This window comes from Rhipicephalus microplus, unplaced genomic scaffold, assembly GCF_043290135.1.
Source record: "Rhipicephalus microplus isolate Deutch F79 unplaced genomic scaffold, USDA_Rmic scaffold_16, whole genome shotgun sequence".
In the NCBI taxonomy this organism is placed as follows: domain Eukaryota; kingdom Metazoa; phylum Arthropoda; class Arachnida; order Ixodida; family Ixodidae; genus Rhipicephalus; species Rhipicephalus microplus.
In genome coordinates, this window is record NW_027464589.1 from 3,889,451 (window position 1) to 3,913,881 (window position 24,431).

General features: G+C 44.1%; 1 long non-coding RNA gene across 1 annotated transcript in view; it reads right to left on the reverse strand.

Moving 5' to 3' along the window:
• LOC142785005 (uncharacterized) overlaps nucleotides 1-24,431 on the reverse strand; it is an 85,738-nt gene that overhangs the window by 59,281 nt on the left and 2,026 nt on the right. The window contains exon 2 of the long non-coding RNA XR_012888816.1: nucleotides 16,618-16,791. This is a non-coding gene — a long non-coding RNA (uncharacterized LOC142785005). The remainder of the gene's footprint in view (nucleotides 1-16,617; nucleotides 16,792-24,431) is intronic.

Consider the following 24,431-nt stretch of genomic DNA (forward strand, 5'->3'; position numbering starts at 1 on the left):
AAAAAAAAATGTTCGGAGTGATCTATGTTGTTGTATACCATAATTGAAAAAACAAATGCCGTAGGTAAATATTGTGTTACTGTGTTGGTTTCCGGCACTAAAACTCAGCTGTTCCTCCAGTAGTTCGTCACGTACACCTCAGCACCAAGAATGTAACCCTACCATCTGTGATAAATATTTTAATATGAGCATTTAGTGTGTTCACCTACCTGTACGGTGAAAAGTTTAAAAAAAAAGGCAGGCTTACCAACAGAATGCAATTCTAGTTTCATGATGCATTTTATTGTCGCTTCCCTTTGTAACATTTACAAACTAGACCACTTCAGGCGCTTTAGCACTGTGCGAAGAAATGCGAATTGTATAGCATTAATATATAAACGATCGTTATTGCTGAGCTTAAGAAAAAAAAAAGCAGATTTTGCTGGCGCACACGAGAAGACTGTGGAAGCAACGATGCTGGTGGCCTACCCCAATTCCTTTCATTTACTTTACCTCTTCCTCAGTTTTCTTTCTCCCTTCTTGCTACATCAGTCTATCGGCTATATATATATATATATATATATATATATATATATATATATATATATATATATATATATATATCAATGCTTTGTTTACGCTTAGCTGACACATGTGTTCCAAGTTCGGAGAGGCCGTCGGGCCAGGCTGGAAATGAAGTTTAAACACTCTGCCATTGAAAATAAAGTGCTACATGTATCAAGCTTGTAATTCACCTAAATTTTCATCCTACGCTCTTGTCTAAACTGTGGGAGGATCGAAGCTGTAACACTGTATACGATGGCACCAAACGTGAACATCAATTTTCTTTCTTCCTGCAAGGAAAATCAAAGCATATTTCTGCCAGTAATGACCTCACGTTAACAACTAATGGAATATTATCAATAAATACCTGTTTTATAGACTAATAAAAAATGTTCTGCATCACTTTTTTTTCTTGGCTGCAGCATGATTAGTGTTCCTGCCGTTGCCATGTTTACAAATACATCAGCGAGACCATTGAGTGAAAAGGTGGATTATCATCAATATTTCCCAATCTAATATAGGCAATAATTATGGTGCATTCACTCTTATATCGCAAAATCAAGCTCTGAATTCCGACAACATCCGGGGGCGAGAGGAAGCACTACATACTTGAGATGTACACCTAAATTAGCAGTGTTGGTTTAAAATTGCTTATAAGTTAAGCATGCTAGCCCTTACATCGTACGCCAAGGACCCCATTCGATAGCTCTTTTATTGGTGCACAGGCCTTCAACACATTTATCAATAATGCGGAGATCGTTGCACATTCGACTATCTGTTGCATAAAGCAGTTGTAATGTGCGCAATAACGCTATGAAATTTCCCTTCACATGTCGCAATGAAATCTCGCCAGATGAAGTGTTACATAAATAATTTATCTATTACTATTTGTAATATATCAAGGCGATTGAAATGAGCCAAAAACATAAAGACACAATAGTTCTAGGTGTAGCAAATCTTTTGTTAAACCCACGATGCTGCATAATCTGAAGTTGCGAATCTCGTTAAATCAAATGTTGTCAGGTAGTAGTGGAAAAACAATCAGGCACACGCTGTCCCATGAAGCAGGCATTGTTTGAAGTACAGTTTACGGAACTATGCTGAGTACCTTATAAAATCAGACACATGCAATGAGATGCCACCAAATGAGAGGTTAACACTAAATTACAAAAAGTTCTACAAAAGCCGCTTCTTCAGCTTACACTGTGCTGCCGGTCCCGAGCATCTGGTGCTATTTTCTCAATGGAACTATACTTAGCTCCTTACGCACATCGACGCAAAGAATAAGCTCTACGAAGGAATAAGAAAGCGAAAGAGCTTCCGCAAAGGATAACCGAACAGTACAATCTCGGGGCGTTTACTATGTAGTTAACAAGCACAATCCTTTCCTGCCCCTTGACTAATGTATTGAACACATTATTTATTATTACTATTTATTTGCAGTTACTGCAATCACCATTTGGGGATTTCACCAGGGTGGTACATATACTTAGTCGCTGACAAAAACATGACGGTAAAAGTGATGAATAAAAGCAAGCAGAGCTACAGTGAGAACTAAAACCACTTTGGTAGCTTCTGTAAGAGTCGAGTAAGATGTTTTTAGGTGTAGTTCACCCTTCAGCTCCACCTATTTATCGGGCACTAGAAGTAAATGCGTAATCTTCGTGAAACTGCGTGCGCATGATGCGTTCAAGTATACAAAAGTATTTCAGAACATATCTTTGCACCATTGAAATCATTTAAATTGTATGAGTTCTGTCATGTTTTTTTCGATACGTTGTTGCAAAAATGTAGTTTTTCTAATAAAAACTTTGCTGGCAATGCGACAATTACCTATGTCCAGTACACTCACACCAAGATGCAATTGGTGCACATCGTGCTCAATTTAGAAGGAAAAAAAGAAAACAAGAGGTGGCTTGACGTGACACTCTTCAAGCCCAGTCATAAAAATAAAACTGGGGCATGCTGGGAATATATCAACAGCATGAAGCATGAAGAGGATCAGGGAAGAGGATCAACTTTTTCTTGGGACAATACGAACCCCGCTTGTGTTATATAAGACTAATAACCTAACAGGGCCAAAAGCAGCGCTCTATCTAAGAGAATAGCAGAATATGTGTACCTATTTGTTCAACAAATTATTCCCAGTGTCCAATATATTGGACACGCTTCTTCTGTGAAAATCGTTCTACTAACATCTTTCTTAATTTTTTGCGTGCTTTTAAATAGCCTAGTAGCTAAAAAAACAAAATTAAAAACTTTGTTCTGCCCTACAGAAAGTTTGGGTCGGAAATTATTATGGTTTAGCCACAAATTAAGTATTGAACCTGATATTATGATTACAATAGATTACCTACGACGAGAAAAAAACTAAAGAATGTAATGCAGTTGGTCCTAGCTCCTTCGTATATAAATTATCTATGACTATATCAAAACTGTGAGGACTCGAATTCAACCAAGGCAAAAAAAAAAGAAGTCCTCAGTCTGAAAAATTGTTCATGGCTGGTCCGGAACCTGTTCGCGTACTCTACACAGGCCGTCTCTTAAACAGCGTGACTAAGAATGCACTGACAGCGGGTCGCTATTCTTTGGTTCCCGCAATGAGGGGCGGGCGAGAACAGGTTGAAGAGCGAGGCCACTTCAATAGGGAACCCGTCAGCGCCGTGGTGGGAGGAGAAAAGAGGGAACGAGGGGGAGGGTTCAAATTCATGCGGCACGTGGTGGACGTTTAACGAACTAGCCCCTCGTGGGCCAGAATCCTGGCCTCGTAACGCAAGTTGGTCCTCGATGCTATTAATTTCATTAAACAGTATACAGTCATCTGCAAAAAGACGTATTTGGACCGGACTGTTTATAACGTTAACAATGTCATTACAAAAAATAAGGAAAAGTAAAGGGCCTAGCACACTTCCCTGCGGTACGCCAGACGTAACAGGGAGAGCGTCAGAAGTGCTTGCATTAATGTCGACGTACTGTCTACGGTTACTTAAATAGGCAGTTAGCCAAGAGACAATGAACGCTGGAAGCCCGATTTGAACTAATTTATCGATTAATTTGTCGTGCGATACGCGATCGAAGGCCTTACTAAAATCTAAGAGTATGAGGTCAACCTGTCCCCCCTTATCAAGAACTGAAGAAGCGTGGTGAACAACTGTAAGTAGTTGAGTGACTTTCGAGAATCCCTTGCGAAACCCGTGTTGAAATGAAGAAATGATTTGATGGGTATCTAAAAATTGTGTAATGAACGTAGAAACAACGTGTTCAAGTAACTTACAGGCGGATGATAACATAGATATGGGTCTGTAGCTGGGAATTAAGAGATGGCTGCCTTTTTTGGGAATAGGTACGATACGGGCTATTTTAAAATCAGAATGTAGCGTGGCCGTACGAAGAGAAGATTCAAAAATAAGTACAAGAAATTTCGTCAAGGTTTCAGCATAACGACGGAGAAATGCGTTCGGGATGCAATCGGGCCCTGGCGTCGATTTGTTTTTTAATCGAAGTAACATATTTAAGACACCATTGTGCGAAACAATATTGACATCAGGGTATGAAGCTATTGAATTACTCTGTTTCAACTGAGACTGCGAAAATATGCTATGGAAAAACAAATTGAAGTGATTCGTGATTGCTCGAGGATTAGTCAATTTAGATCCGTCGACTGAACTTTCAGTTATGTTTTCATTGCGCTGTCTAATAAAGTTCCAGAATTTATGTGGTTCCTCTCTTAGGAAGTTCGGTAAAGTAGTGTTAAAGTAGAAATTTTTGGCGCGAGTAATAGCATTGAAAAGGGTAGCACAAATTTCGGTGAGTTGTTGAGGCTCTGTACGTTTTTTTCGCAAGCGCTTGGCTTTGCGTTTAAGGTGAATTATAGATCTAGATATCCAGGGCGTATATTTAGCGGTCTTCTTAACTTTATCGGGTACGAAGTTTCGCAAACAGAATAAACACATATTTTTAAATTTATTCCAAAGGACTTCAACATCGTGATCATTGAAATTTGGCCAGGTATTTTCTAAATACTCAGTAATTGCAGTGTCATTAGCTTTCGCAAAGTCTTTCACTTTTTTGAGAGCTGGGCAACTTTTTGCATTTTTGTATTGAAGGGAAATGGATGCAAAAACAATTTTTTTGATCTGAGCAACCGTGTTCCATAGACACGTGGTACTTTTCGAAAGATCTGGGCAGGAAAACAAGGTCAAGTAGAGAGGATGAATTGCCACAAACTCGGGTTGGTTGCTGAACTATTTGAACAAGGTTGTGTGAAAACATGATGTCGAGAATATCGTTATTGTGACAAGAATCGGGTCTTGTTTTCAAGCGGTCCCAATCAAAGTTGGGCAGATTAAAATCCCCTAGGATGAAAAGCTTATTTTTACTGAAAGAGGCCAAATGAGATCGCAAATTTACAAAAAAATCGGGCCCAGAATCAGGCGGTCTGTACACAGCGATAACAATGATTACTTTGTTTTCGAAAGAAACCCTTAAACATAGACTTTCAGTATCTGGCGATTGCGCTAGAAGGGATGCTTTGATACTGGTTTTTAAAATCACTGCAACACCCCCACCTCTAGTTGGCCGGTCTCTTCGAAATATTTTGTAACCTGGCGGAACTAACTTGTCATCAGGTATTTCACTGTGAAGCCATGTTTCCGTAATGACGGTCAAGTGTGGGCTATGACATAACAAAAGGGCTTCAAGCTGTGCCGTTTTGTTAACGAGACTGCGGGCATTTAAGTTAACGACCCTGATGGCAAGTTCAGATGACTGTCACAGAGCGGACGGGTTAGGATTGTTACCGTTACCATCGGAACACGGGTCTACGACGTCAACCGGGAGAGTTTCAATGCTAATCACCCCACTGGATTGTGAAGGCGCGCGCCGTTGATCAGAATGAGTGGAGATTTTTTGCCGCTGATTAGAATTTGCGTTCCGGATAAAAGTATCGCCGTCAACGTGCAGTTTATCATGTACGAGGTAAACTTTTTTACCAGCAGCTTTCTCACTTTTGGCACTTTCCCAGAGCATTTTTCGTTTTTTTAGGGTATGTGCTGAGTAGTCATTCTGTATGTAAATTTTAGAGCCCTTTAGTTTTTTTGCATTCTTGAGGACAGCAACTTTTTCATTAAAGTCCTGGAAAAACAAAATAACTGGCCTTTTGACTGGACCTTTGCCTAGCCTGTGTATTCGACCTACGGATTCGCACTTAACTCCCAGTTTTTGTTGAAATGTTTCCTTAATGACTTTTCGCTTAAGATCGTCTTCTGTTTCGTTACGGTCTTCAGTTATTCCAAAAACCACCAAATTCGACCGTCTGCTTCGGTCTTCAAGGTCGACAAGTTTGCGCTTCTGGGATTCCACCGAAGTAGAAAAGGATCTTATGGCGTTGTCGATGTGGTTTAATCTTGCAGTTTTAGATTTAAGCTCGTTAATGTGAATATCCAATTCTAAAAAACGGCTCTTCAAGTCCCCTAAAAGGCTTTCGGTTTTCGCTTTCAGATCTGCCACCTCTCCTCGCAGAGCCTCTTGCCCTTCCAAAATTTGTACCAATAATTCTTGGGTTTTAGGACCTGGATTGGTTTCAACATCTCCACAAAGAAGTACTTCTAGAACACGAAAGCATTCATAAGCACATTTGCAGCACTGATCGGGGCACGGCAGGACCAGCAAAAAAGGATTGTTGCTTTTAAGACTGGTGTAAACTGAACCAACCTGCATGAGGTAGAAAAACGGCTTAAAACGAGCCATGCTCCCGCAAGGTCCGCCGTGCCCATTGAAGACAAAGTGTTGGAGACGATCTTTTATAGGCACCGCATCAGTAGACGTCACGGCCCCGAGTTGCATAGGTGGCAGCAGGGAGACGATGACGTCACCCAGATGTGGCACGTGTGGGCGATGTGGCTCTTTGACGGATAGTCGCTGGTGCACGGGCGGCGGGAAAGTGTCCGAGGGCGAGGAGAACTGTGCGGCCAACGGTTTGGCCAGCGCAGCAAAGCAGCTTAACAAGCCCTGCATGAGGTAGAAAAACGGCTTAAAATGAGCCATGCTCCCGCAAGGTCCGCCGTGCCCATTGAAGACAAAGTGTTGGAGACGATCTTTTATAGGCACCGCATCAGTAGACGTCACGGCCCCGAGTTGCATAGGTGGCAGCAGGGAGACGATGACGTCACCCAGATGTGGCACGTGTGGGCGATGTGGCTCTTTGACGGATAGTCGCTGGTGCAAGGGCGGCGGGAAAGTGTCCGAGGGCGAGGAGAACTGTGCGGCCAACGGGTTGGCCAGCGCAGCAAAGCAGCTTAACAAGCCCTGCATGAGGTAGAAAAACGGCTTAAAACGAGCCATGCTCCCGCAAGGTCCACCGTGCCCATTCCGCTAGGTCCGCCGTGCCCATTATGCTACCTTTAGGTAGCTACCTAAAGGTAGCATATACTATAACTCTACTCACTCCCGCTAGGTCGGCCAATGGCGTGTCCATGTTTCGAAACGCAGTTTCGCAAATCATATGACTGATTAGCTCTGATGTAAAAGTGGATGGTTTATCTCTCAAAGTTTTAGGCGACACTGGCGCCCAAATTTCTGTTTTGAGCTTGCTCATTCGTGACCGCTTAAAGAAAGTCTTGGCTCCAGCCACTTCACGGTGTGTTTGTGTTGCTGCCGGTGGTGCAGCTGCCGTCGTTGGTGTCTGCACAGCCTGCGTTACTATAGCCGGCAATCACACCTCCATTTCCTTCACTATTCTCACCAACTGCACTAATGATGTTATCTTCAGTCCAGACTTTTTGCCCACCCATTCGGCCATCATTGACTGTTCAGCTCGCACGGTGCATGGAGCCTATACGAATGATACGCCTAGTCCGCCCCAAGTTCATCTCTGCACTGCTGATTATGTCCGTTTCTTGCCGCAAACAGTTACCTGCATATCCAAAACAGCGTTGCCACCTGTACCTGATGAAGACTACGTGCTCACGCCCATCACATCTGTCCTTCTGACTCACTGTGTTACTTTTCGGCACACTATTATTCCGTAACTAGAGAACCGTGCTTACATCCCTTTGCTGAATTTTGCTTTGTGTCCACAAGTGCTTCCGTGAGAAATAGCCCTCGCCACGCTGACACCCTCTGACGATTGCGTCATCTCAACTTTGCGGATCTCATGCGGATGAAACTCCTGTTTATTTTGAAATGCCGTTGGACACAACGATTGAGAAGACGGGCAGCAGTTCGGTGAGCGTGCTGACCGGCGGGAACACGAAACTGCGCATCACAGTCTTGCTTTGTGCCTTCGCCGACGGCACGCAACTGCGACCGCACGTCATCTTGAAGAGGAAAACTCTACCAAAGGCTCATTTGCCTGCCGGTGTGGTGGTGCGCGCACACGAGAACGCGTGGATGAACGGTGACTTGTTCGTAGACTGGATCAAGACGGTATGGGAGAAGAAGCCCGGTGCGATGCTCGCAGAGTTCCATGCTCGTTCTTGATTCGTTCCACGGCCACATAACTGAGGAAGTGAAGGACCGCCTTTCATGTAACGGCACCGACTTAGTTGTTATACCCGGTGGATTGACATCAATGTTGCAGCGCCTAGATGTGTCGCTTAACAAGCCCTTCAAAGCGCATGTCAAGCGCTATTACACCGAGTGAATGGCCGAAGGCTGCTACGACTTGACGCCGACAGGACGAGTCCGAAGGCCTGATATTGCCCTATTCTGCAAGTGGATTGGCGAGGAATGGAAGGCCATTCCAGGTGAGATGGTGCGAAAAAGTTGGAAGAAATGCTGCACCACAAACAACATGGATGAAACCGAAGATGACCTTGTGCATAATAGTGAGGAGTGCGGCTCAAGTTATAGCTCTAGCGAGAGCAGCGACAGTGAGTGAATTGTGACTGGTCTTGCAGACGGCGTATTCTGCTTGCTAAATAAAGCTTTTTCTGTCTACATATGTGCTATGTTGCTTGAGCAGTAGCTTTTGTACAGCCTTTCCTGTATATCAAATGGGCGGGCAATACGCGAGGATTTTTGTCTTTCTCGGTGAGCTGAAAGTGGGGGTGCGGATTATATGCAGGGGCGGGTTACATGCGCAAAAATACGGTAAAGAAACCATCACATATAAAACCATCTATCAACGCGCACGAAGGAGCTTCCGCTTCTTGGGTGACAGTGAAATTGGAGGCTTACTGATGCAAACATCGGCAAGAGCGTCAATAAGTTCGACTTCTATAATCAAACGAGTCATCTCATCTTTACGCTGACCAACATTTATTGTATTCTGAAGAAAAACTGGCAAATGCATGCATGCATGTGAAGAGCGAGAAAACATTCCGGCGGCAGTTTACTTCATTTGTAAGCGTGCTCTTTTAGTCACTCACTCACACACCAACTGGTTTGGTCGACATAATTTTCCCACAAGATAACGGAATAACATAACGAACAAACTATATTCATTCCACAAATTTGATTTTATACACAGCATCCCTTCCCTACAAGATGAATATGTGATGACATACAATTTTCCAAGTCTATCACGTACTTGAAATAACACCCCAATAATGTCCCCAACCGCCACCTTCATTACTTTATGTGACAGATGGTGAAAGTAAGGAATTATGACCGTGCGTCTCGTTTGTGCCTATATATTGTCATCAACTATAGGTTGCCTTGAACGTCTACGAATTCTTCTCAACACGTTTTCTGCAACAAAAACTAAAACATGACCCAGATAGCCCGATTCTTGCAAACATGAAATTGTATTATGGAAGCTCTGCTTCATAAGGTACACACATTATTCGTTCAATGCGTTCTTGAGGCATACCGTCGCAATGCCTCTCTTGGTTAGTTTGAAATGATTCGAATGAAATGGGAGTACAAGTTTCGGGATAACATGAGGGGGTTATTTTCAATGCGTGATAGACTTGCAAAATTTCGTCATCCCAAATCTATCTCGTGGGGAAAGGGTGTTGTGCACAAAAAGGCATACGCTCAAATTTGTGGAGTCCATAACGTTTGTTATTTATGCAATTTTGTTCTCTTGTAGGAACAAATATATCAGCCAAACCAGTAGGTGTGTGAATGAGCGACTGAGAGAGCACAGTTACAAGTTGAATAAATTGCCTCCGGAAGCTTTCGTCGCTCCTTGCACTTATGCATGTGATTGCCGGCCTTTGTTCCAGAATACAATAATTGTTGGTCAGCATAAAGATGAGATGACTTTTTTGATCGTAGGAGCCACACTTATTGATGCCCTTGGCAATGTTTGTATCAGTAAGCCTTCGGTTTCAATGATCCCCAAAAAGCTGGGGCTCCTTCGTACGCGGTGACACATGGTTTTATCTGTGATGGCTTCTTTTTTTCTTTTATGTAGACAACACTGTCACGCAGTTCTGAGGGAATCTAAGTGAATCCACGTGCCTAACAGGCTGCCTGATGATTATGGCTTAAAAGTGGCTTAGTGTTCGAAAATAAACTTGTTTCTAGTAGCGCTTGGTCCTGTCACTCTATTCCTTCATTGTTTCCGTATTTCGCCTCACGCTACAAGTAATCCTTTCATGTGTAACACACAACGTAAAATAACTACCACTGAACCAGTACAAAAAACAAAAAAAGTGGGACGCTGCAACAATCAAGTGAGGAAAACACGTGACAAAGCCCTGGTGAACTTGAAAGCAGAACCAAGCAGATCACTTGCCATACTTGCACAGTGTTGGAGCTAACACCGGAAAGATCCAGCCCTGACAGCGTTCAGTTTTCGAACTGTTTTTTTTATTATCGCGCTGCACCCGCCGCGCGGCCCAAATGCCAACTTCTTCTTCCTTGACGAGCGGTGCATTGAGGCGCTACAGGGCTCCCCCCCGTAAAGCGAGAGCCATAGGAATCACCAGAGGAGTCGCCCAGTGGACATGCTTGGATGTTGGCATCCAGACTTTAGATTGAAACCCCGCGGCCGCGAGAGCGGCGATATACGCAGGTTTCAGTCGATCAGCAGCCACGACGTCTTCACGGCCATTGATGTCCAGCGTGAACGTCTTAGGTGTACGATGGAGTACGCGGAATGGGCCATCATAGGCTGGTGTTAGTGGTGGCTGTATTTGGTCACGCCGAACAAAGACGTTACTGCAGTCATGCAGATCCTGACTGACGAAGACAGACTGGGGGTGTCGGTCGGCAGGAATCACAGGAGCAAGGTCCCGAAACGTGGTGCGCAGCTCTCGAATGTACGTGGAGGCATCGTGAGTGGAAGGTGGCGATGATGGCTCGAAGAATTCTCCTGGAAGACGCAGGGCAACGCCATAGACTAGTTCGGCTGATGAGCAGCCGAGATCCACTTTCAATGCTGATCGGATGCCCAGAAGTATGAAGGGGAGGTGGTCGAGCCAACGTTCCCAAGGCTGGTGAGCAGTGAGGGCAGCTTTCAGTTGTCGATCAAGCCGTTCGACCATGCCATTGACGGAAGGATGGTAGGCAGTTGTGCGGATGTGTCGAATGCCCAGGACATTGGCAAGTGCGGTGAAAAGGGCCGATTGAAACTGACGACCGCGATCAGTGGTGACGGCAGAAGGGCATCCAAAGCGCGACACCCAGCCGTTTGTGAAAGCCTTGTCAACTGTTGGTGCTGTAATGTCGGAAATGGGAAACGCTTGCGGCCATCTGGTGAAGCGATCCACACATGTCAGCAGGTAACAGGCTCCTTGCAATGACGGAAGAAGACCGACGATGTCGAGATGGACGTGAGAAAACCTTGCGTCTAGAAGCAGAAACGGGGATGTTGCCGTGACAGTGTGACGGTGAACTTTAACGCGCTGGCACTCAAGGCATGTTCGCGCCCAGCGTCGGACATCAGCATTGATGCTTCGCCAAAGAAAATGAGATGTGACTAGCTTCTGGGTCGCACGAATACCAGGATGGCTCATGTGCAATTGATCAAAAATTGCATGACGAAAAGCTGAAGGCACGAAGGGCCGAGGGACACCAGTAGACGTTTCGCACGTTATTAATGAGGTAGAAAATGGAAGCGGGCACTCCGTGAACGATAGAGACGTGAATGAAGAGCGAAGACGATGCAGCTCAGGATCGTTGCTTTGGGCAGCTGCTATCTCTTCCATGTCTAGTGGTGGCTGGGTCGACAAGGCATCGATGCGGGATAGTGCATCAGCAGCAGCATTTTTCGGCCCATGTACGTGTCTGAGATCCACAGTGAACTCGGAAATAAAGCATAGTTGACGGATCCCCCGTGCAGTATAATTGCTGTGATTGCGATGGAAGGCAAACGTCAGGGGCTTATGGTCAGTAACGACGTAAAAGTCCCGGCCCTCCAATAAATAACGAAAATGTTTGATGACGAGGTATACCGCGAGGAGTTCTCGGGCAAATGTACTGTATTTTGTCTCTGGCGGCTTTAGTTTTTGCTAGAAAAACCCAAGGGGCTGCCAATCGGATACGTGCTGCTCGAGAACAGCGCCAACTGCCACGCTTGATGCATCGGTGATGAGACGAATTTGGGCATCAGGGACGGGATGCATGAGCATGGTAGCGTCTGCCAGAGCCTTCTTGGCAGTGTCGAAGGCAGATGCAGCGTCCTTGGGCCACTCCAGTGGCGCCGCCGGGTCTTTCTTTTTAGCCAATAGGTCGGTCAAGGGCTTTAGGAATGTGGCGCACTTTGGAAGAAAGCGGCGATGGAAGTTTAGTAGGCCCAGAAATTCTCGTAGTCTCTTCAGTGAAGTCGGGGGTGGAAAGTCTTGAATAGCCTTCACTTTGCTGGCGAGTGGTTGGATACCCTTGGGAGTGACAAGGTGGCCTAGGAACTTTAGTGTAGCGACGCCGAAGAGGCACTTATTGGGATTAATTACGAAGCCGTAATCATCCAGGCGGTGGAACAGGGTGCGCAGGTGGGCTTCATGCTCAGGGCCGGATGAGCTTGCTACAAGGAGGTCATCAAGGTAGGCAAATATGAAATCGAGACCTCACGTGACCTCGTTGATAGTGCGCTGAAAGGTCTATGCAGAGTCGCGCAATCCAAAAGGCATCCTCACATATTCAAACAGACCGAATGGGGTGGTGATGGCCGTCTTCGGAATGTCGGCGGGTTCTACAGGAATCTGATGGTAAGCCTTCATTAAGTCAATCTTAGAGAAGATTGTGCACCCTGCCAAATTTGATGTGAAATCCTGTATGTGAGGAAGTGGATAACTGTCTGGTAAGGTGTGGGCATTGAGAGCACGGTAATCCCCACATGGTTTCCAGTTGCCAGGATCTTTCTTCGGCACCATGTGGAGTGGTGACGCCCAGTTGCTGCAGGAAGGCCGCACAATGCCGAGTTCAAGCATGTGCTCCAACTCACGGTGGGCGATAGCAAGGCGTTCTCCAGATAGTCGACGGGGTCGTGTAAAAACGGTAGGTCCAGTGGTCACAATGTGGTGAGTGATGGAATGCTTCACCGGTGACTCTCTGGTGTGCGGCTTCGTGATGTTGGGAAAGTCGTCGAGTATTTTTGCATACGGCGAAGCAAGTGTGAGAGCTCGCAGTCCCGTTGGCGAGGAAGTACAGAGTACATCGCTCATGGAGAGGCGGGTGTTGAGATCAATGAGGCGATGAGCATGCATGTCCACAGCCAGGTTGAAAAAACTGAGGAAGTCAGCTCCAAGAACAGCTTGCGAGACGTCAGCGAGGATGAAAATCCAGCGGAACGTACGGCGTAGTCCAAGGTCAAGTGTAAGAGAGCGTTGGCCATATGTGCGAATGGCGGAAGGGTTGATCGCTTGGACTGGGCAGGTCTGTTCGTTGCGACTGGGATCTGCACACGAGGCCGGGATGACGCTAACCTGGGCTCCTGTGACAACTAGGAAGCAAGCGCCAGTGATCTTTTCAGAAACATAGAAAAGGCAGCATGACTTTCGACCAGTACCACTTGCCGCCGTCAGTGGCCGGTTGTCGCATTTCCCGACCAGGAGCACGGGCGAGCGCAATTGCGAGCAGAGGCACCGAATCGGCGGTGGTACCAGCACACGGTTGAGGATGAAGCATCCCGTGGCGCGTCGGGTGGCCGAAGTTCCGGAGAACGTGGGGGCGTCGAGGAGCGACTGTGTATCTGGAACCTAGATGACGGTCGACGATGCGCAGGTACAAAGTCATCGAGGCGCCTGACAAGGGCGTCCAAACGGTTCTCGATGCTCGCAAGCGCCGGGTCTGCAGCGGTGGCTGGTGGCGGTGTGGTAACGGCGTTGAGGCTATGTCCCGCGAGTAGTCCGCCACTCGGTCAGCCATTTCTGCAAGTGTGTCTACTGGGACATCTCCTGCAGCTACGAGGACCGGGACCATGCTCTGCGGTAAGCGCTGGAGGAACAACTCACGTAACAGCTTCTCCTCTTGAGGGGCGGAGGGGCCGCCAAGGAGCTGGCACATGCGTCGCAGGAGCTGTGATGGGCGACGGTCACCGAGCTCTGTAGCCGTGATGAGCTGTTGGAGTCTGCTGTGTTTGGCCTCAGACTTGCGGGAAATGATAGCTGCCTTCAACGTGTCGTTGGGATGGCTCGTGTGCGGTGACGCTAAAATATCAGCTAAGTCGTCGGCTACGTCCGGAGGTAAGCAGGATACCAGATACCAGTGCCTGGTCTGTTGGCTGGTGATTTGCCGTAGACGGAAGTGCGCCTCGACCTGCAGGAACCATGTGCTGGGGCTGTTGGGCCAAAATGATGGCAGGTTGACATGTTGAATCGCAGCGACTGCAGCACCGCTAGGTCTGGCGTCTTCTTGGGCGTCAGGACCGGTAGGATTGGTGGCTGAGCAGGCGGGATCCTTGCGGGATGATCGGGGCTGTGTGTTCTTTATCAGTTCACCATTAACTGTCGGAGCTAACACGGGAAAGATCCAGCCCTGACAGCGTTCAGTTTTCGAACTGTTTTTTTATTATCGCGCTGCACCCGCCGCGCGGCCCAAATGCCAACTTCTTCCTTGATGAGCGGCGCATTGAGGCGCTACAACAGTATACAACTCGGTGCGCAGAAACTGATGCATCAATTTATTTTCTTTCCTTGGCTTTTACAAATCTAATATTTTAAAGCAAAGCAAGGCGAACACTGTGTTTAAAACTTCCGCGAGCTTGACGTCACACTGACATCACACCTGAGTGCCTATGGTGGCTAACGGTAAAGCATGCTTTTTACGAGCCCAAGAAAACTGCTATTTGAAATGGGCATCATTAAGTATAGACCACATATTGTGCTGAAATGTTTTGGAATCGACACGTATAACTCTTATTAAAGCTAAAAAACTTGCAACTGACAGCATCATTTTCTTTTGCCGACACCTTCAAAATGAGTAGTTTGTAAAACCGAGAAGCAATTTTTAGGCTCTTTGAAATGTAAAACTGTACTGTAGCGAGAACAAAATCATCTCATGTAATCGTTCTTTCCACCAACAACAATATATTTCTGCAAGTGAAAGGTGTGTGAAAAATCCTTCGAAAAGTTGCAGAGGGAATTAGTGCCATGAAAATATAGGACTAATAGCTGCAAACCCAAGCATCATCTGCTACGTGAGACTGCTGCAGACCACAGAGTTCATTGCTCCATGTATGAGCGCAGCATGCAGCTTTATCACACTAAAGCAAGAGGCATGTGAGCATGGAGGAAGAAATAGAAAGGAGGGAGCAATACGTCACACGAGTGAAGCCCACCATGGGCCTTACACGTGATCAAAACGTCAGAGCGTGTGGTAGGTTTTAGTACCCTCGGTAAAGTTCCATGTTTTAACCCCGTGTGTGAGCCGGCCAGTCTGCGCCGAACAAGCTCCCTTCTGGTAAAAGCTACCATGTGCCACACTCTAAAGTCTCGGCAAGTCTCATTGCTTGCATCAATATAGATGCACAAGGTCACGTGTTGGGCCGACACTGGTGGCTGCAAAACGGCTTGGCTTGCAAAGGCTGGCAGTGTGACGTCATGCTCCCTCCTTTGTTTTTCTTGCTACATGGGTGTGAGAAGGGCGCCCAGACATTTTAACGAAATGAAGAGCACATGCTAACACACAAATTTGTCTGCGAAATCGGAAGGGAACCAACACTTCTTCACCCAATTTTTTAATTTCGTGAAATCAGATTTGTTGGCCAAGCTAGTGTGTCAATTCAAGGTGATGGTAATGTTTGATGACACATTGGTTATAACACATGAGTGCTTTGTGGAGAATAGAAATTTTTTCGTTAGACCGAGAAATTCGCAATCTCGAGCTTCATAAGATCAAGTTTTAAAGCAACCATAATACTCAATTAATGATTGAGTTTTTTGTGAAAAAAACGACCCAGTCTCGATCTCAATAGTGCCATCATCACGCGACAAAAAATGTTTGGGCGAGGAGTCAAAGTAGAGGCTGGAATTCTAATTATGAGAACTATTGCCTAAGCGATCAATCAGGCTTGCGTCTATTTGTATGAATGGACATGTACACTCACCTTTGCGTGAACTACATCATAAAAAAGCATGGCATGTGTGTGGAGGATTACGAATTTTCGAGAGAAAAGGGAAGCAGCCCTCTCTAACATGTTTAATGTGTATAATAAATATTTTCATAATGAATCATTGGAATGCTTCTAAGAAAATATGTGCACGGCCTTCGACAAAACCAGCAAAAAGAGGAACATGATTAGAATGATAGCAATGGGCAATGAAAAAATTACAACAAAAAACCACTTGTACCTCGACAAATTCCAGATACAGACGTAACTTCCAGCTTCTTTCCTGAACAATGGCCTTACATACAGTTCATCCAGTCTGTATGATGCTCAGTTGTTGCTGCGCACATCCTCTGCCATATTTTTTCTTATCCCCACTGTTATGATATTGCTGCAGCTGCTGTTGGAATCTCCCTCGTGTACTACCTCGCAATTACTATGTATGCGTGATGAGGTCTCACTTACAGAGGCAAAATCAGGGCATACTGCTTTTGTTGGATAGTGGCATGCTGGAAGATGAAACTGCCTGACCAGAATATCTCCACATTCGCACAATTCTTTTCATCCTAGCCAGCCTCGCATAATCTCTGTTTTTTTTTTCTACGAAGGAACAAAAAGGAAACCGTTCAGTCACTCACGCTGCAGTGCACAACGTCGCTCTAAGGGTGGTGATATCGACCTTTGTGATGAAACAACAGCAGGAGGCACAATTGATGCTCTAGTTGCAGAATGTTTTGATAGGCGAAAGTGCCTTTGGCTGTTTTCTCTGACAGAGAACACCACCACCGTCACCTTCCTCTGGCAAAGTGAACCTGCATAAGGTCGCAGATGAGATTTTTAAGAATTGAAAACATGACATCGGAAATTCAACACAAGAAAAGGCTGTAATTTACAGAGACAAATTTACTCATATTTTCTTAGTAGTTAGGCTTTGTATAATAAACCTTCATTTTGCTTACTTTTCTGAACTATTACAGTCGATATAAACCTAATGTAACTTTAAAGGTGCATGTTCAATCTGTATTGTACGTAAAAAGAGAAATAACGTCATTGCAGCATAACCACAGTTCCAGTAAACTGGAAGTACTGTGCAGGTTCTAAAAAAAATGCCTATTTGGACACTTACGGTGCAACTACGTTGAAAAAGATGCAAAAATTACCTCAACTCAAACACACAAGACAAGTAGCCTCCGTCAAAGGGAGAAGAGACAGAAATGAGATTAATCTCACCGCCTTTCCAGGGTGTTGAAACATCTTTTGCACTGATACCCATTCCAGAAGTTTTGAAGGGTCGAAAGTATATTCATGCATGAACATGACCCACTACTATTCGCCTTTCTGACTAATGAGACGAGACTGCAGAAATGCCGCAGTAGAGGCAATTTGTTCATGAGTGGTAGCGTAAATAGAGCATGAACTACGCCTCCAAAGTTTGGGATCCCCACACAAAACTTAACGTTCAAAACCTAGAAAGAATTCAAAGAAAAACAGTACGATTCATATATAGTAAATTTATGTCAACGTACTCTCTCACTGCATTACTAACGGCAAATGGTATAGAACTATTACAAATTCGAATAAAAAAAAAGTCGGCTACAGTTTCTTTCAGACATAGTAAACGACAGGCTATCCTTAGACACCGCAGCATACGTATCCCCCTTGTTAAGCAGACACACTCGACACCACTATACTCGTTCTCTAACGCCAATCTTCGCAAGGGCTGATACTTTTCGTTACTCCTTCCCACAAACAATAGATGATTGGAATAAACTAACCGAAGCATTTCCTCAACGCCCTTGACCATTTGTGTAAATACTTTTCTTCTATGACTTCCTTAGAACTGTATTATCACCTTGTTGTTCAATTGTTACTTTTTTGAAGTCATAACCCCTCTGTCTTATATGCAAAGAAATTGTGTAAAAAAGGCTTTGCAACCTTGTTTTATTCTGTTATTAAGTGGGTTTCATGTATGCTCACCCTTCTTGGACTTTTTGTCTGCAGTATTGTATAAATAAATAAATAAATAAATTATAGAACCTTGGAGCAAAGCAGTGCTGAGTGGGACACATGCTTGGAGCTCTAACACGCTGGCCTGTGTTCTGAGCCATTGGTTACAAGGCATTTGCTAACCAGCAAAATAAAATGCTGATGAAGCTGTCAGGACTAGGGTTATGCATACTTCCAGAGCCATATAGACCTGTGCACTTGCTATGGCTTGATTATGAGGATGAGTTTTAAGCATGGGCCAAATGCCACACAGATGTCCATGTGTCACGGCGTGGTGACCATAATAAGCATAGGTTCATTAGTTCAATAAGAAAAAAATCAGGACACTACTAGTTCAGTATCTATATTGCCTGTCAATTTTCAACGCTCTTTGGTGTTCTTGTCTCTCCTACTTTCTCACAATATCAAGGCTGCTGAAAGCCACAAAAGTGCGGCTGTATTTTTGAAGGTCAACTGACTCGGCAACTATAAGTGACATCAGCACTTTACTTCCACTTCTCTTGTTCTTTTCATTTACTCCCAACACTGATGCATAATCAATTCCACTTTTATTTTTTGCTATATAGTTGTATGTCCCTCTTGCTTCTATAATTCTACCAACTAGCATAAATCAAGGCCTTGTGTTTTAAATCACTCAGTTTGCTTCTACCTCGTAACTCCCACTTCTCTAGTTCTTGAAGGACCTCTGAAAGCGAAAGTTTTGTTTACAACTTTTTTACAGTAATTTGTCGCTTTGCATCTGATTATTCTGAAATTGAATCTTGTATGCTCTAACGCATTTTAGAATTGTTGCTGATATGCTTAACTCAGAACTATTTTAATGCCTGCCTAAATACATAAAGAAACTAGCACCCCACAGTCAAGACTGCATTCCTGCGACTAACCCCCGCATTCACAAACCTAACGTAAACTCCTCAGCCATAAGTCTACCCTTAAAGCGTTTCAAGAACCAACCTTATACTCATTGCAGAACTTTCCTTGTACATAAGTAAGGCTCGGTTAAGATAGCCTATGACTTACCTAAAGGCTACCTTAAACAGCATGGAGGGGCAGGACAACTTTCCGTATTCCGTTCATTATGTAGACTGCAAAGAAAAAAATATTGAATGACACTGCGTACGCATATACGTCGCCGCTGGGGCAAGGCCTCAACGATCGAAAGAACCCGGTTATCTACCACAAGCAGCAATTTTCATGCCGTCCCGCTTTACGAAAATTGCTGTGATGAACCTGCTCGCTGTGCTGTTTCGGCCGGAAAATATTCATGGTAGTGGGTTTGCTGTGCCGCGTCTCATGCAGCTGCCTATTGCATTGCACTTTTAAGGAGTTGGCACACTCCAACTTTGGAGCGATGGCTTTGTCAATGTCTCGTAGCCGACTTTGTAACAAGTATAGTCCAGCAGATATCTGTTATGTTGGCAAAAAACACTTTTTTATTTGTTTGGTAGACCATGTAGGATGTACATTGTATTGGCTGTTCGATTCTAGATATCTTACGCAAAATTGCTGCCGTCTGTCCGCCGATGTGTGCATAGCCGCCATGTTAGAGGCTGCACGTGGCGCAGTACGCTCAGTTCCGCGTGTGTTTACGTAGACGTATCGCTTCGTCTCTTGCAGCACACAGAGAGGAACTGGGAATGCTGAACAAAAAAAAAAAAGGACGCGAGCTTTGTCCCTCGTTTTTTTTTTTTTTAAGCTGACGGCGTTTCTGGCATGAGCTTTGGCTACTGCTCCCTAAATACGTGTTCCTGGTCTCCTTTCTAAGCAAGTAAGGCATGAAATAGCACTAGTAATCGTGTTCTCATAAATTGCTGCACGCTGAAGCAAGGCAGCTTTTGCAACACTTTCGCTATCAACCGTTTAGCAAGCGAAGGCGACTTGTACGTTTCAGGTAGAAGTCACCTTCACATAACGACCTTTACCACAGCTAATTGTGTGTACCTACATTTTGTTTAATGTGTTTTGTTTATTGCGTTTGGGTAACGGCACACGCTGAATTATAAGTAAGTGCGCATCACTAGTTCATTCTGACAAGGGAGCAACGGTGCTACAGCGTCCTTATTTCGTGCTGGTCTGTTCTCTCTTCTGGAGTGTTACAAACAGCCGTTTAGTGGTATATCTTGTGCATGACTGCGCACATTTTTTCAAGCATTCGACGTGCTCGGCACATGCAACGAATTCAATAAGCCATCACAAAGCCCGTTGCGTGACGGTGGCTACTGCGTAAAGTGTGCGAGTCACTATCACTTGGTAAACGACTGCTAGTGAAAACATGACAAAAACTGCCTTGATTAGACATGCAGCACTTTGTGGGAACTCAAATACAAATGCTGTTGCACATCTTAAAAAAAACTTCGCTTCTTAGAAAGGAAATTTGCTTAGAAAGGAGAACACAAACAGTGTATTTCGGGAGCAGTTGCCGGAGCTTATGCTGAAAACATCATCAGCTTAGAAAAAAAACAGGAAACAATGTTTACGAGCTATTACGTCTTTTTCCTTCAGTACTCAAAGTTCCTCTCTGTGTGCTCTAAAAAACACAGCAATACGCCGGCATTGTGATTATCTGCCAATGCACGCCTCACGTCGATACGACTTTCGTATATGTCTACGTAAGCACACGCAGACCTTTGCGTACTGCGCCCAAGGAGGACTGCACCGCACGCGGCCTCTAATATAGCAGCTGCGCACAAAACGACTGACACATGGAAGCAATTCGCATAAGGTCTATTGCGAGCTGCTTCCATGTTTTTCATTTTCTCTGAAAGCACACACCGTCCGCCTTGGTACTTGTTGATAAAATCTGCCAGGACATTGCAACTTTGTCAGAAAAATTCACTTGAGTGGATCATTCCGCTACAAATACATCTTCGTAAATAATGCTGTAATACTGCTCAATTTATTAAATAAAACAAGTAAAACTTTAGAAGCGAAACAAAATGGCAAACACTGTGGGAAGCATGATAAGACTAACAAACACCACAAAAACATACATGACGTCAAAATAAGAAAAGTAATCGGATGACCCCACTGTGTCGAAGAGAGTTCCACAAAAGTGACCCGACGGAAAACGCGTATTTCACCGAGAACTGCCGGTGCCTAAACCAAAATTCTTACTGTTTGCATTTGGATGCTTCTGTGCATACTGTTGGTCATTTATTGCCATAAAGCTCATTTATTGCTTCTCGAGATAATGATTTTGTAGCAAAAGTTTACTTTCCCTCGCTCCCAGGAGCTATACTTCACGATTTAAGGATGCCTTTCATAGGGCGTGCTTATGACAAGATAAGGGATGTTTCAAAAACTCACCTTGTACTTTTCTTATAACTTTTTCGTCCTTTCGTAAGTAGTCTTACTGAGATAAGTTGAGGTCGATTCGTGAATACATCGGATATAGTGTCACTGCCATATTTATGCAATGACTAAGTTACCGCGGTATGGGCACTTACGAAAGAACAAAAAACTATATGTATAAGAAAAATAAAAAGGTGTGTTTTAAAAATTTCCCTTATCTTGTCATAAGCGCACCCTATGAAAGGCGCCTTTAACTCCTGAAGTGTAGCTCCTGGGTGCGAAGGTAAGTAAGTTTTTGCTACAAAATCATTATCTCGAGCAGCAATAAATAAGCTTCATTGCAATAAAGTAACAACAATATTAACAGAAGCATCCAAATACAAACAGCAGAAATTTTGGTTTAGGTACCGGCAGTTTTGGTGAAAGACTTGTATTTTGTCTCGTCGCTTTTTTGCAACTTTCTTCGACGAAGGGGGTTCATCAGATCGCCTTTGTTATTTCGACGTCTTGTATGTTTTTGTTGTGTTCGTCAGTCATACTGTGCTTCCTACAGTGTTTGCCAATTTCTTTAACTTTTAAAATTTCACTTGGTTTATTTAATAAGTTTATCTGTATAACATTATTATTTATAACATGCATATATTGTAAAATGACGCACTCGAGTGATTTTCCCTGACAAAGTAGCAATGTCCTGGCAGATTTGATCAACAAGTACCAACACAGACGCCCTATCCCTTCAAAGGAAATGAAAAAAAAAACAAGAAAGCAGCTTTCAACAGAGTTATACAGCCGATTGACACAATATGCATCTGTTTACGGGCTACCAAATAACTAGGAAAATGCTTTCACCATTTCGGGAAGTATCAGGTTCTTACTCTGCAACTTCAGTGTAGTGTGACAAGAGGATGTGCCGATGATCGTCACGAGAGACTTCAACACGAATGTAACAAAGCGGATGAACTTGCGGCCTTAATAAAGTCTGTAAAGGCAGATATAGTATTCGGCGCGGAATCTTGGCTAAATCCTTCCATCAGTGACAGTGAAGTTATTCCAGAGAACTTTATTGTCCATCGAAAACATAGGCTGAGTCCTGGTGGCGGCGTTTTTTTTTTTTTGCTTGTTCGATCTGATTCAGGCTCATCTGCCCTTGCTATCAGCCATGATGTGGTGGAAGCTGTGTGGTGTAAAGTGCATTTATCTCATTGTTTTTCACTTAAAGAAGCTTATGCCTTCAAAGGAAATGAAAAAAAAAACAAGGAAGCAGCTTGCAATAAAATTAAACAGCCAGTTGACACAATATACATCTGTTTACGGGCTACCACATAACTAGGAAAGTGCTTTCGCCATTTCGGGAAGTTTTACCGGTATCACAAAAAGTTTTTTTTTTTTTGAAAACATAGCAGATATCTGCTAAACTATACTTGTGACACGGTCGGCCACGAGACATTGACAAACATCACTCCGAAGTTGAAGCGTGCCAACTCCACAACAAGTGTGATGCCATAAGCATCTGGATGAGTTGGGGGACAGCAAACACATGGTCATGAATATTATCCGGCAGAAACAGCGCAGCGAGCAGGTCTTTCAAGGCAATTTTGTGAAGTGGGGACGGCACGAAAATTCCTGCTTATGGTAGGTTTCCCGGTTCCGTCGATTGTTGAGGCCTTGTCTCGGCGGTGACATGTATGTGTACGCTGTCCCATTCAATATTTCTTCTTTGCGCTCTACGCAATCAACGTAATACGCAAAGTTGTCCTCCCCCTCCATTCTGTTTAAGAAAGGCTTAAGGTAGGTCATGGCCTACCTTATCTGAGCCTTGCTGAAGTACAAAGAAACTTCTGCGATAAGTACAAGGCAGGTTCTTGAAACGCTTTAAGGGCGGACTTCTGGTTTATGTTGACTCAAATCATAAGGATAAGTTTAAGTTGGGTTATTGAATACGAGGCTAAGACTACAAACGCTCAAGCTTAAGTGGGTGACGCTGAATGTCCTGTTTTCGAATCGGGGAACCCGAGGGCAGTGAAGAATGAAACCATATAGGTGCTTCGACCGTGTGCCCCTAAAAAAACAGTACTGGCATAAGCAGCCAATCAATACTCGCCTTACTCCTGGAATCACATACAGGGCCTCTGTCTACATACAACCAGAAAAGATGTCACCACGTGCTCAAAAATCAGATGAGTACTCACCTTTTCTTTAAAATCAAATAGGTTATCGTAGGCAATGCTCTTCACTTTTAATCGGTCAGATTGTCCCTGCTTACAGAACTCATTAAAAGTACACAAGCAACTTGAGTGTCCAATTTTGGTGTCAGGAGTCCTTTATAATAAGAACAAGAAATAGGGAGGATAGGCTAGTAAAGCAACAAGCTGACGATTTCCATCATCGTCCCTTCAGTTCCACATTTAAACAATGCATAACTAAAGGAACTAATTTACCAGAACTAATAGGGGCTGCATGTACATTGTACATTACAAATGCTGTGTAAGGTGTACAATCTTTCTGAGAGGTACAAAGATTGTTTATATATGCAACTGAACAAATTTTACCACTAGCAAAAGGAAAATCAGTTCAGTATTCCTGCTTTGTTTAAATGTGTTTGCAAAATAAGTAGTGTGAAACATCAAGCAATAAGGAAGGGAGAAATGAGACGCAGTGCACTTGCCAGTGCTGCGCAGGCAGCAGCATTGAATATATGTAAGGTAAGATTTTGTAATCTAGTGCAATACTTTTAAAGCACTAAGGAGGGCAAGAAGCCCTTATTTGAGGTGCAAATCCTGATGTTAAAGACTAATAAACATAAACAGTATTCAGAAAGCTGAAGCAAAAGCAAGCGACTATGTAGAAGGCCTTTATTAGGTGTTCGATGTTACAGCACGATATTTGCTTTGTCAAGGCATGCTTTGCACGCACAATCTATTTTACTTTTGTGGTAGCAATGAATAGACAGCAAAAAAGTACAAAAAGCATATTGCTAAATTATGCACAACTAATAATTTTAACTCAGACAAGAACAGGACCGAAGGTTAAACATGTAACAGGGCTTGTCCTCTCACTGGATCTCTGCCATCTTTACTAGTGTTGTTTGTGCTTGAACACTTATGTTTCTCATGAGCCAATCAACCTGTTTAGATTATTCTGCCTCTTGAAATCC